This window comes from Dioscorea cayenensis, chromosome 2, assembly GCF_009730915.1.
Source record: "Dioscorea cayenensis subsp. rotundata cultivar TDr96_F1 chromosome 2, TDr96_F1_v2_PseudoChromosome.rev07_lg8_w22 25.fasta, whole genome shotgun sequence".
In the NCBI taxonomy this organism is placed as follows: Eukaryota; Viridiplantae; Streptophyta; class Magnoliopsida; order Dioscoreales; family Dioscoreaceae; genus Dioscorea; species Dioscorea cayenensis.
In genome coordinates this window covers 7,504,336-7,516,671 of record NC_052472.1, presented here as the reverse complement: position 1 = coordinate 7,516,671, position 12,336 = coordinate 7,504,336, and positions in this window count along the sequence as shown.

The window sequence follows — 12,336 nt, the reverse complement described above, 5'->3', positions numbered from 1 at the left end:
GTAAAATTGTTGCATATCGTATTGGTCATGTTGGCAAGACCATAATCATGACACAAATTTACTATTAGTTAAAAAAAATGCAAGATTTTGAAATGGTCATTAGGGTGACTGTTCCAAGTTCATCAAGCATGGAGAGGCTGCAAAATAAAATTACAGAATTGTTGGGTTGTCAACTTTCTCCATATGCCGATGAAACGAGTAGAGCAATGGTGTTACATGAAGCTTTTATAAGGAGGAGCAACTTTTGTAATCATTTTAGATGATATTTGGGAAAAAGTTTCTCTAGAAAATGTGGGCATTCCTGAGCCTAATTGAAGTAATGGGTCCAAAGTTGTGTGGACAACTCGTTTCATGAAAGTTTGTCATAACATGAAGAGCCAAAGAAAAATTAAAGTGGAGTGCCTTATTGATGAAGAAGCTTGGAGTTTGTTCAAGGATAAAAGCTGGCGGTGAAGATGCACAATTGAGCAAATTGCAAGGCAGGTAGCCAGGGAATGTGGAGGGCTGCCATTGCCCCGATCACTCTTGGATGTGCTCTGAGAAATGAATATAAATTACTAATCTGGGGGAATGCATTACAGGAACTCAAGATATCAAGCACTAATCATATTGATGGCATGGGTACAGATGTGCTTGGGAGTCTTAAATTTAGTTACAACCGATTAAGCAATGACAAGGTTCATGTATGTTTCTCGTATTGTTCTCTACATCCAGAGGATGCTAACATATTAGTTTATAAGCTAATTGAGTACTGGATGGCTGAAGGATTGATTGATGAGGAGGGAGAGTATAGAGACTGAGAAAGACAAAGGGACATGCTTATCTCAAGGAGATCAAAGATGCATGCTTGATAGAGGATATCGAAGCTAATGTTAGGATGCATGACTTGATCCGTGATCTAGCAATCAACATCACAAATGCATAACCTCTCTTAATGGTAAAGTTGGATTACTGTTGAAAGAGTCACCAAAGGAGGAAGAATGGATTGAAAATCTAGTGAGAGTCTCATTGATGATGAATGATATCGAATCATTTCAAGGCCAACAAAATTGTCCCCAGGTATCAACTTTGTTGCTACATCAAAATCCTTGTGTAGTCACCTTCTTCAACTCATTCTTCAGGCATATGCACAACCTTAGAGTCTTTAACCTTTTGAGATAAAAATAGAATATGTTCTAGATTCACTTTTTGATTTGATGAACTTTCATGCACTAATTTCGACGAGTGCAGTCGGCTTAAGTGTTTGCCTTCACTAGCTAAGCTTCAAAGACTAACATCGGATTTGACTACACTATATTTTAAAGTCCATGTATTTCTAGTTACATTGTAACCCACTATATTTATAGTTACATTGAACCAAACAGCACCTAAAACTTGGATGGCTATTATCCCTAAAAGAATTACTAGATGGGCTCAAAACATTAGTAAAACTTAGACATGTAGATATTTCTAATGGAGGATGGAGAAGATTTCCACCTGGACCACTTTCAAAAATGCCATGCCTTGAAATTCTACTCATGCAAAGTGGCAGATGGAGATTTTCATATTGGAGTAATGAAGATGCTGATGATAATTCAACATTTGGGGAAATCATAAGGTAAATATAATTGACTAAGTTTTCAGTTGATTTCACTAATGTGTTGACTTTTGACAAGGTCCCCTTGCGTATATCCCGCAAGTGCACGGGTTTGTCGAAATAATAATCCTGGATAAGCGGGTATCGTATCCACAGGGAGTAGGGAATAAAAATACTTAATTCGCTTCTTAGCTATGTGAAAGATCAATAGTGATATGTGTGACAATAATTCAATTCTCAAAAGTAAAAACAACAAGTAAGAGAGCACAAGTAAAGGAGGAGATAAGGCAATCGATAAAGATGGGGTAACCGAATAATGCTCCTCCTAGGACAATCGTTTCAAGTGCAAAAACCCTCTATTATGCTTCCTAATCAATGCAATAGTGAGTCATGGAAATCCTTAATTACATAGTCCCAAATCTAAAGTCAACTATGCCTAACTCTATACATGTCCCGGAGGAGAAACTAAATAACCTCTCAACCTCGCACTCGCATAGAATTGCAATGAGCTCTAGGGATTCCAAGTGATAATCTTTTCCTAATTGTAGACCTAACCCTTTGGTCCAGGTGGAAGGTCCCTAACCACAATTAAGCCCTAGATGCTAAGATCACCTCGACGCTTCACTCCGTTGCACTCGTAACTAAGCCCTAGTGGAGGGTCATCCATTAGCTCATTCGCTCTATCATGGCCACAAAGAACTCGATGAATGGAGGTAGAATCTATCACACCGGAAGGGAAAGTGGACGCTCCTGTACCTCTCGACTCACGCTTTCAACCCTCTCCAACCTAGCTTTGTCTAACATTCGTGGTGTGTCACTCACTCACAAGGTTAACAACAAGAACTCTCAACCCTAGTGTCACTCTAGGGGAACATTCAAACAATCAAGCATTCAAGGTTGGAACTCACAACAAACATCAATTAATTGAAAGCATAATAAATAGATTCAATGAAACAAATACATCCTAGGGTTCACAAATACCCAAGTACCCACTAGGGGTTTAGCTCTCCATGGAGCTAAGTACAATCAAAGAAATAGAATGTAAAAGCAATGAACCCATAGAAAAACCCCTCGATAATCGTATCGATGGTCTTGTGGAAAGTCCTCTACTCGTCGTCCAAGGATTCTCTTGTCCGGTATAGGATACGCCTCAACGGAAGCTCCCCTATCAACCTTCTTCCAAAGGAATGACGATGTCGGAGCCGTAGAACCTCTCCAAAACCCTAGCCAATACCCCTCAAAACCCTAACCGAAACCCTCTCTCAAGTTGGGGAAAAGATGGAGAAAAAAATGCTGAAATCGGGACTGAATCGGCTTTAAATAGGGCTGGAATCGGGATCCACAAGCCCCTGTAGGTGCCCCTGTGGAATTTTGGCATGGGCGTGGGTAATTTTCACACGTCCGTGTGGATTCTCTGGAATTGTGATTTTCGGCTGGTTGTGAACAGTAACTACTACAGTGATTTGCTACAGTATTTTGCTACAGTTGGTCTTCCACTTTTCATCGAGGTAACATAAACGGGCACACGTTTGTGCCGTGGATCGCTTTGCTTCTTCAATGATGGACAAGTTGGTTTAGATCTTGTTATATGTGCATAAGTCAGAATGCTTGAGTGTGACTGCCCTTGTGCCCCTCCAAATGGTTGTGCTAACTCAAATACGAGGAGGTTGGCACACACTCTAGCATCTCACACCCGACCTATATCTTCGCGTTTGAACCTTAGCAAGATTTCCTCCAAAATAGGTGCATTATGATCCACATTGACTTCATTCCTTCATAATTGGTTTCACAACCCTACCTGCATAAGAGTAACATAAAAACACACATATTAGTGTAAAAACTCGAGAAAAGTAATGCTCAACATAAGGAAAGAATGCTTCGCATTCATATCGCACAAGCACTTATCAACTTTCGATAACTATATCAATAAGCTTGATAAATCTGAGCTATTGAAAAATTTAGATTTTTTTTCTCTTTGAGTAAGTCATAAATATGAAGGAAATAATGTCAAAAATGAGAATATAAAGAAAGTTATTTTTTCTAGTTCTACAAATACTTTAGGAATTGCTGGTTGAAATTTCATCCAATTATCAAATATTTTGCCATAGATGATTTAAGATAGATGATGATATATAGCATCGAAAGTTGTAATCAACTAGAGTGGATGGCAAAGGATGGAGAAATTGTTCCTCCTAGCTTAAAAGTGCTTGCTTTATGGGATCTTTATAGTCTAAATGGCTTGTACAAAGAAAGAGTCTGTGAGGAAACCTTCAAAAATTTGAGGCAACTATTTATTACTAGATATCAAAAGTTCAAGTTTCTTCAAATTGGCTTATTTCTATAGTCAAAAGTTAAAGTTAATATTTGAGGAAACCTGTCTTGTGCTTGGTTCTTCTATCTTCTTTTCAGGAAGTTTTCTCACTTTTGTTGATTATTGTTCTCTTCTACTTTAATCTTGTTTTAATGAGTTACGCTAAAATCATTTGCTGGAATTATAGGGGCATCTCCGCTCGAGATACCTCCACTTGTGTATTGCAACTTATTCAATAGCACAATCCCAAGACCATTTTCTTGGTTGAAACTAGGGCCAACTCCACACAACTGGGACTGGCCCACCCTATTAGCTGATTTGTTCTTTAGTGGAATCATCCTTATTTGGAACAATACTATTGGGCCGGTTTCTCCTATTGTTACCTCTTGCAGGGCTTTACACATGATCATTTCCTCTGACTCTTCTTTGAATTGGCTTATTTATGTTGTTTACAACTCTATTTGTATTCATGCCCAATGTTCCCTTTGGCATGAACTTTCAAAAATTTCATTCTTAACAATGCTCTGCCTCATTGTTGGTGACTTTAATTCCAAAGTCACTCACAATGAGTATAGGGATGGCTTTTTCAACTATTATTCTCGCAAGTCTTGTTTTTCTCAGATTTTATTGAAACCAACCATCTTTTAGATTTGAATTTTTCCAGCTTTAAATTTGCTTGGTGTAACAATCAGTCTAGTATAGCCCTCTTGTGTGCCTGTTTAGATCATTGCGTGGTTAATCGTGTCTGGCTTTCAAAGTTTCATTCTTATTTTCTCATTCATTTATCGAGGATTTTTTCTGATCATGCTCCTTTTTCTTCTTTCTGTTTGTATGCATGCTGCTCGTAGTCACAAAACTTTTTGGTTTAAAAATTTTGGCTTGATTATCTTGGTTGTCACAATGCTGTTAAAGATGCTTGGAACTTTTCCCCTCATGGAAACCCTATGCATGCTTTCTCACATTTACTCTTTCACTCTCGTATTAAGATTAATTATTGGAAGCTTTCTGGTTTAAATCCCCTTGATTCTGCTCTTATTAATACCGAAGCTTCTATTTTCTCTCTGGAATGTATTGAATTTCTGGACTTGAACTCCCATTCTCACCTCATGGATTGTTATGCCAAGTACACAGCTTTACGGAGGCAAATATCCATAAGATGGGCGCAATGGCCTCATTTGTGATCAAATGTGTAGTACTACTTGTAGTAGCTGTCCTTATATCTCGTATTAACAATAGAAAGATGGTCGAAAGAAAAAATCTCTATTTGATGGGGCTTCTTCCTATACCTATGAATTCCATTGGACCCAGAAATGAGACATTGGAAGAATCTTTTTGGTCTTCCAATATCAATAGGTTGATTGTTTCGCTCTTGTATCTTCCAAAAAGGAAAAAGATTTCTGAGAGTTGTTTCATGGATCTGCAACACCGTACTTGGGTTCACCCAATAAATAAAAAGTTGGAAATTCTGTTTCTGATAATTGAACACCATTATAGGTGCATTTAACATGCATTTCCCTATTCCATTCTTTCAAATCCTCGTCCCACTCAGGGAATTGGAATAATAATATACGACCGATATTTTTAGCTATTATCAATGAGGGCAATATAATGTATTTTCTAAGAAAAGATTGCGTTATTAACATGGAACCCCTTATTGCTTGAGCAAATATAATGGTATCCCAAGTTTCGGATATTGCTATCCGTATCCGTTTATTTTCCTCTTTCTTTTCCTTGTATTTTTTCCCCTTTTCTTTTGTCTCTTCTTCACATTCGGAAATTCTCAATTCTGGTTCTCTTCTCAGCCAATTCCTAAAAATTCTATTTCTCATTTCAGATATATCAAAAAAAGAGAAAAAAAATGTTTTGTCTATTCGATCCAAAAAAAGTGCAGAATGCATATTTGCTTGAAACATTTCCCAAGTAACTGTTTTACGTCTTTGAGCACGCATGGATCCTTTGATTATATCCCGACGAAAATCAGATTGTTGTGAGTAACGTATCAAAGCTACTTCTTCCACTTCATCATTATTACTAATACTATTATTAGTAGTAATAGAATTGGTATTTTGATCGTTATCAGTATAAATTACCACACGTTTGGCTTTTCTTGAACGAAGCCCGGGATCTTCCGTTGATTCTTCTTCATTTTCGTCTTCTTCTTCTAAACCATTGGTCAATTTATATGACCATCGAGGAACCTTTTTCAAAATTTCTTCTATTCCAATAGATTTATTTCTAATTGTCGTTTCATCATTGAGATCAGTTGTAATTCCATCAATTCCAAATTTTAAAGCTTTTGCTTTACTTTCTAAATCAATCGTTTTTTGTTCTGCTAATAAAGACAACAAAGAAAATTTTTTCAAATTAAAACTATGTGTGGATTCAAAAGAAAATTTTCCTATTGATATTGAGGATAAAGAATTTCCAATAAAATTCAATACCGATTCCCCATCAAGTAAATTTTTTTGATGTTCAAATTTTCGGGAATCATTATATATATAAAGTATATCATGAATCTTATTTATCCAAAATTTTAATGCTTTTGCTTGACTTTCTAAATAAATCGTTTTTTGTTTTGCTAATAAAGACAACAAAGAAAATTTTTTCAAATTAAAACTATGTGTGGATTCAAAAGAAAATTTTCCTATTGATATTGAGGATAAAGAATTTCCAATAAAATTCAATACCGATTCCCCATCAAGTAAATTTTTTTTGATGTTCAAATTTTTCGGGAATCATTATATATATAAAGTATATCATGAATCTTATTTATCCAAAACGTTTCTATGGCATCTTCCGTTGTTCTATTTCTATTGCTGATTAAATCATTCTTTGAATATAATTTTTTTATTGTTCCGTGATATGGTCCATTCAAAAGAGGATCATGTGTTTTGTGCAAGCATTTTTGTTCATTTTCATCATTGTAAATGGCCTTTTTCCAATCTATCTATCCTATTCATTGGTACTGATTGATCGTTGATACTAGAAAAATTGTCTCATTTGTTCGAGCTCATGATCTGAACGAGTCGCACATACACCCTAGTACATGTTCCTCGACGCTGAGGACATCCTCGAAGAGCGGGGGATTTCGTGACATTTCTTATTTTCTAAACTATAAATCCTATAGGTTGACGCCATAGATTCCACCCCTCAACAAATTAGGATTCATTTATCAACAAATTTTTATCTTCCGTGTGAACTTACTTACGAGATGGAGACCTTAATATAGCCTTTTCCATAATACTGTTCGAATTCGATCTCATTATAATTTTATTACTCAAAATGTTTGAAAGTCTATAATAGTTATGATATTGAAAGTGCTTTTTTTGAATTTTTACTCTACTTTATGGTCAGACTCCTCAAACAACAGATTTTTTGATGTTTATAATGCCTTTCCAAATGATCTTCCTAAGATCTCTGATTTAAATGGGATGGCTCTTAGTTGTGATGTCACTCGTGAAGAAGTTTATGATACTGTTCATGATCTTCCTTCAGGTAAGTCTATTAGACCCGACAGTTTTAAAGCTAAGTTTGACCGTTTCTATTGGTCTGAAATTGGTGATCATCTTTTCTCGGTTGTAAAGTATTTTTTCTCCAATTCTATTATGCCTTCCTCCTGGGGTAAGACATACATTGCCCTTATTCCTAATAAGGAAAACCCTATACCGGGTTTTGATTTCTGCCCCATTTTTCTTTCCAATGTTTGTTTTAAAATTACACAAATATCGCACCAAATTATATGCCAAAAGACAAGCTAACCATGCAAAAGGGTATGTAAATTATCCATATAAAATGCACTCATCACATAACCCCACACTTGAACATTTGCTTGTTCTCAAGCAAACCACTCAGCTCATAAGAAAAGAAGATGAGTGCATGATCTCTGATCTCATAGAGGATAGGGAATTCACAGACAAACAAGGGAACCCTAGAGACTAGTGCATGTTTAGCCGGTTCTATAGAAAGAGATTCACCCATACTTTGTACTTCCCGTGTGCATGTGAATTCACCCTAGATATGTGCCCCATGTACCTTGGAAGAAAACTAGTTCAACCGACCATATTCCCACAAAACTAAATGGGTAGTAGCTTTATACACCCTAGAGGTAGCCCTTTCCCCCAGTAGGTCATCAAGAGAACATTGGTGATGCTCAAGATCCGACTACTCATGGGTCGCTTTCACACTTCGAAGAAGATAGCTATTTCTACCATCTTTTTGCACAGACTATTTATAAAACATCTGTAGGGCATTCATATGAATCTGACTTTTTGACAAATTCTCTTTTTTCTTTTTGACCAAGAACTTGGTCCACAAGATAAAATCCTTCCTAGGATACAAGTAAATCCACAACTAGAATAGAGTGCTAGAAAAAGGGGTTTCCAGGGAATGGGTGAAACTAACAATTAAATTCAACAAAATAAACACTAACTCCAATGTCACCCTTAGTCTTATGAATCCCTAACAATAAGTCATAGATCACTCTAAGTCATGCCTTACCAAAATAAATACAAAAGGTGAAACCCTCTCCCACACTTAAACTGTAAATTATCCTCAATGTACAAAAATGCATACATGAAAAATAATTAAGGACTTATTGAATTGAGGAGAAGTTTTAGAGACTTTCTTGATTACATGAAATGACATGGCACATGTGGGCTCAATGTTCCAAAATGGCTCACATCCTGAAAAGCAAAAAGTGGCACAAGTGAAGCTCAAGAAAATAAAAATAAAAAAATTAAGAAAAATAAATAAATAAATAAATAGAAAAAAGTGAAATGAGTTGGTGGTGCTCATAAGGTGTTGTTCTCAGTGGTGCCCTCGTCATCCCTAAGGTTCGATGTGTAACCCTTGCATGATGATATTCATCAGTATGATATCCTGTATTAGAAAGAATCTAAATATGTCACCCTTTCAAGGAGTAAGGGGAAGCATGGCTGCACTTTTTCTTAAGCACACTTGTGTTTTTTAAGAATTACCCCTTGCTTATCAAGGAGCACACCCGTGCTTATCAGGGGAGCATCCCCATGCTTTTCGGAGAACAAGCTGGGCCTTAGCTACACACCCAATTTTTTTCAATTCTTGGAAAGTGCACGCCTATAAGCACAGGTGTGCTCTACCTGTGCTCAGCCCAGGAAACTCTCCAGGCCTCAATTCAACATCATTTCAAAGATCTAAATGCTTGACATGCGACCTTAACAATAAATAAAATAGATATACAATGAAAAAGCTCATAAAACTCAAGAATCGGACAAGGACCTAATTGGAAACACCACCAACTAATTTAGGAAACTCAAAGAAAACAACTAGACTAAACTAAGAAAACACAAGAAAGTAAAAATCACCAAAGCTTGGGTTGCCTCCCAAGAAGTGCTTGTTTAACATCACTAGCTTGACATACCTAAACACTTACCTTAAGGGGGCTTGAAAATAGTGTGCTCCTCCATGCTATTAATTGCATAGCTATTACCATTAAAGCCCAAATATACTTGCCAATGATGAATATACATTAGAGGCTTCATCCATCTTTTTTCAGGCCTCCAAGGGAATAGTTTGGGTTGAAAATTGTTTAAGCTCAGTATATGCGTAGGTAGGTCTTGGGATGGCTTAAGTTTCTTTCCCACATTTTCCACAATTCCCAACATTTTCTTCTTGTCCTGGATGAGTTTATCACTCTCATAAGAAGTTGTGTGTTCCATTGCTTTGGAGTTTGCTTCTTCTTTGAAAATTTTAGCTTGAAAACAAATATGGTTCTTCTGGCTACAACTTGCACTATGCTTCCAAAAAATGAGAAGTGTGTGAGCTTGCCGGTGAATTCCTTGAGAGCAACTTAGTCAAACTCCAAGACGTTTAACATGGTTGTAGGGGTTGTTTTCATATTCTTCATTTCTCCATGATCAACCTCCTTATACCCCTTTCCTCGAGTTCTCCATAACGTTGAATGCATCAAATGTCAACTTTTAGGCGTCCAAGGGAACAACCATGGACAAGAGTTGTTCAAGCTTAGTGATGGAGGGTCTATTGATTTCTTTAGCCTTTTTTGGGAAACCAATATCTATTCCTGTTGTCTTCTTATTCACCCAATTGTAACTGTCAAAAGAGGCTTCATGTTCAAACTCAATGAGGTACATTTCATTCGCCTTTTCAATTTTTGTTTCCTCCCATTGTTTCCCTATTTCACTTGTTGATGGTGTAGGTTCTACAATAAGTATGACCAACTCTTAATTCTCTTTTTTCTGGGGTAAGTCTCTCCTTTACAAGGTCTTGTTCCTCCACAATTTGGACTAAAACACACTTATTTTTCTCCCAATTCGCTTGGATGTAATTGATTGTGGTCACTTGAGACTCTTCTAGCATAGGATCATGAAGTGCCCTTATTGAATTTTGCACATAAGCTTCATCATTTTTCACTTCTTTGCATGTTTCAAGTCTCAACCAAAATTGGAGTTTCTTCCCTCAAGGAACTTAATATTATCCAACCATGAGATGTGTGACACCCAATTGCTTCAACATTATCATTAGACCACTGCAGAATTGACTTTCATCAAAAGCAATTGATTCAAGTGTGGGTGCCTCTAGTCTTATGTCATCCTCTTGGCTCAAAGTTTTTCGACTTTCCATGATAGAGTTCACCTCAAATTGAATTGATATATCTTGAGTTGAAAGTGGAATTTCTTCACATATAGAGTGCAGAAGTTTTAAAGCCAAAGTTAGATAACAACACTGGATTTTCCTAAATATCGGGCCATGTTCCCTTAAGCTCTTGTACCGTCATCTCATGGTCCTATGTGTAACTCATTAACCCATCTGGCAAGCTTGCTTTGGTTTGGAGGTTTAATGATGATCAAATGAGAGACATTCTGCCAATACTTGTGTTTTTTTATAATTAACTTGTGTATAGTGTGTCAGTAGATTCGCCAAACTTGGCTCGGGTTGAGAGTAATTTGGATGATGATTAATTGAGAGACATGGATGATTCCCTAAGGTTGTAAGCAATTCATCCATATCTTGACCCTCCTTAAGTAAATAATGAATAAAAGAGTTAGATTACTAAACAAAAACAAAAGAGTAAAATATATATAAAGAAAATAAAGATAATGGCCAGATTACTAAAATCCTAACTTTCCTAAAATTTTCCCAGTCCACGGTAACCGCATCAAAAACTTGATGTGCCCTTTATGTAACCACAAATGCACAGGTCGTACAAGTAGTAAAGTATACCCGAATGGATCAGGTAGTCGAATCTACAGGGGCTGGTAAACTTTTAGTACTCATTTTTCTTCTAATATCTAGCCGGATCAAAAAGGGTACAAGAATAAAATGGACTAATGGCTCAAGTAAAAGTAGGATTGAAAGTGAATTAGGTGAGGATCATAGAGATAGAGTAGTGTCTTAGACTAATCCCCTTAATGAATGTACTAACTTAGGTAAAGATTACATGTACATCTCCTTGGAGCATGGTGACAACCTACAAAGGGTTTGATAATGTACGTCCTCAATCAAGGCTCGGACCGGACTCAAACCCTTCACTAATGTGTGCCCTAATTAAACAAATAAAGCTTATCCTCTAGACAGCGAAAAATCAATCTAGTGTTAACATGCACTCTTGACTGCAATTGTAACTACAGGGGACATGCATGCCACATCAATGCTCACACAGATAGCGGCAATCCCCAAGTCAAGTTTTGCAACATACAAACATCAATGGCAATCAACACAAGAAGATAATCCAAATAAATAAAAGTGAAATCTCAAGGAAACTCAATAATCAAATAGCAAAAGTCAATACAATATAATGTCAAGGTTCATAATCTGAGGCACTGAAAGATGGTTAGCCCACATAGTTTTATAAACACATAAAAGACTAAAGAAAACAAAAGAGAAATAATCCATGAAAAACTCCCTTTTTGCTTCCAAACCACTCTGACGGTACTCTGATGAAGTCCACCGACATTGCTCCACTCTACTTAGTGTCCTAGGGACCCTTAGATCCACCTCCAATCCATCAATAATGAAGCTCCATCACCGTCTCAGCTTAAATATGGAAGAAACCCTTAGTGAAAGTCCCATTGAAAACCTAACTTTGGGGCTTAAAATGGAATTCTCGAGGTAAGCACGGCTGTGCTCTTGGCCATGCTCTTGCCAGTGCTCTTTTTGGAAGTCTTGGAATACATTTTCACCACAAAAACCTCAAAAACATGTAATTTGCACAGGCAGAAGCACGGGCGTGCTTCCTCCCGTGCTTCTCCCAGCACATTCATGCTAGTAGCATCGAAGCCGTGATCTTCTTGCTATAATACCAATGCTATAGTACCTTGTTTCAGTATCCATGCTACGGCGCCACCTGGTGCTTAGCCTAGTGATTATTTTCCATTAAAGTGCATGAGAAGAAGCATGGCCGTGCTTCTGCCTGAGCTCCCCAGCATGACCGTGCTAGGAGCACTAAAACTAT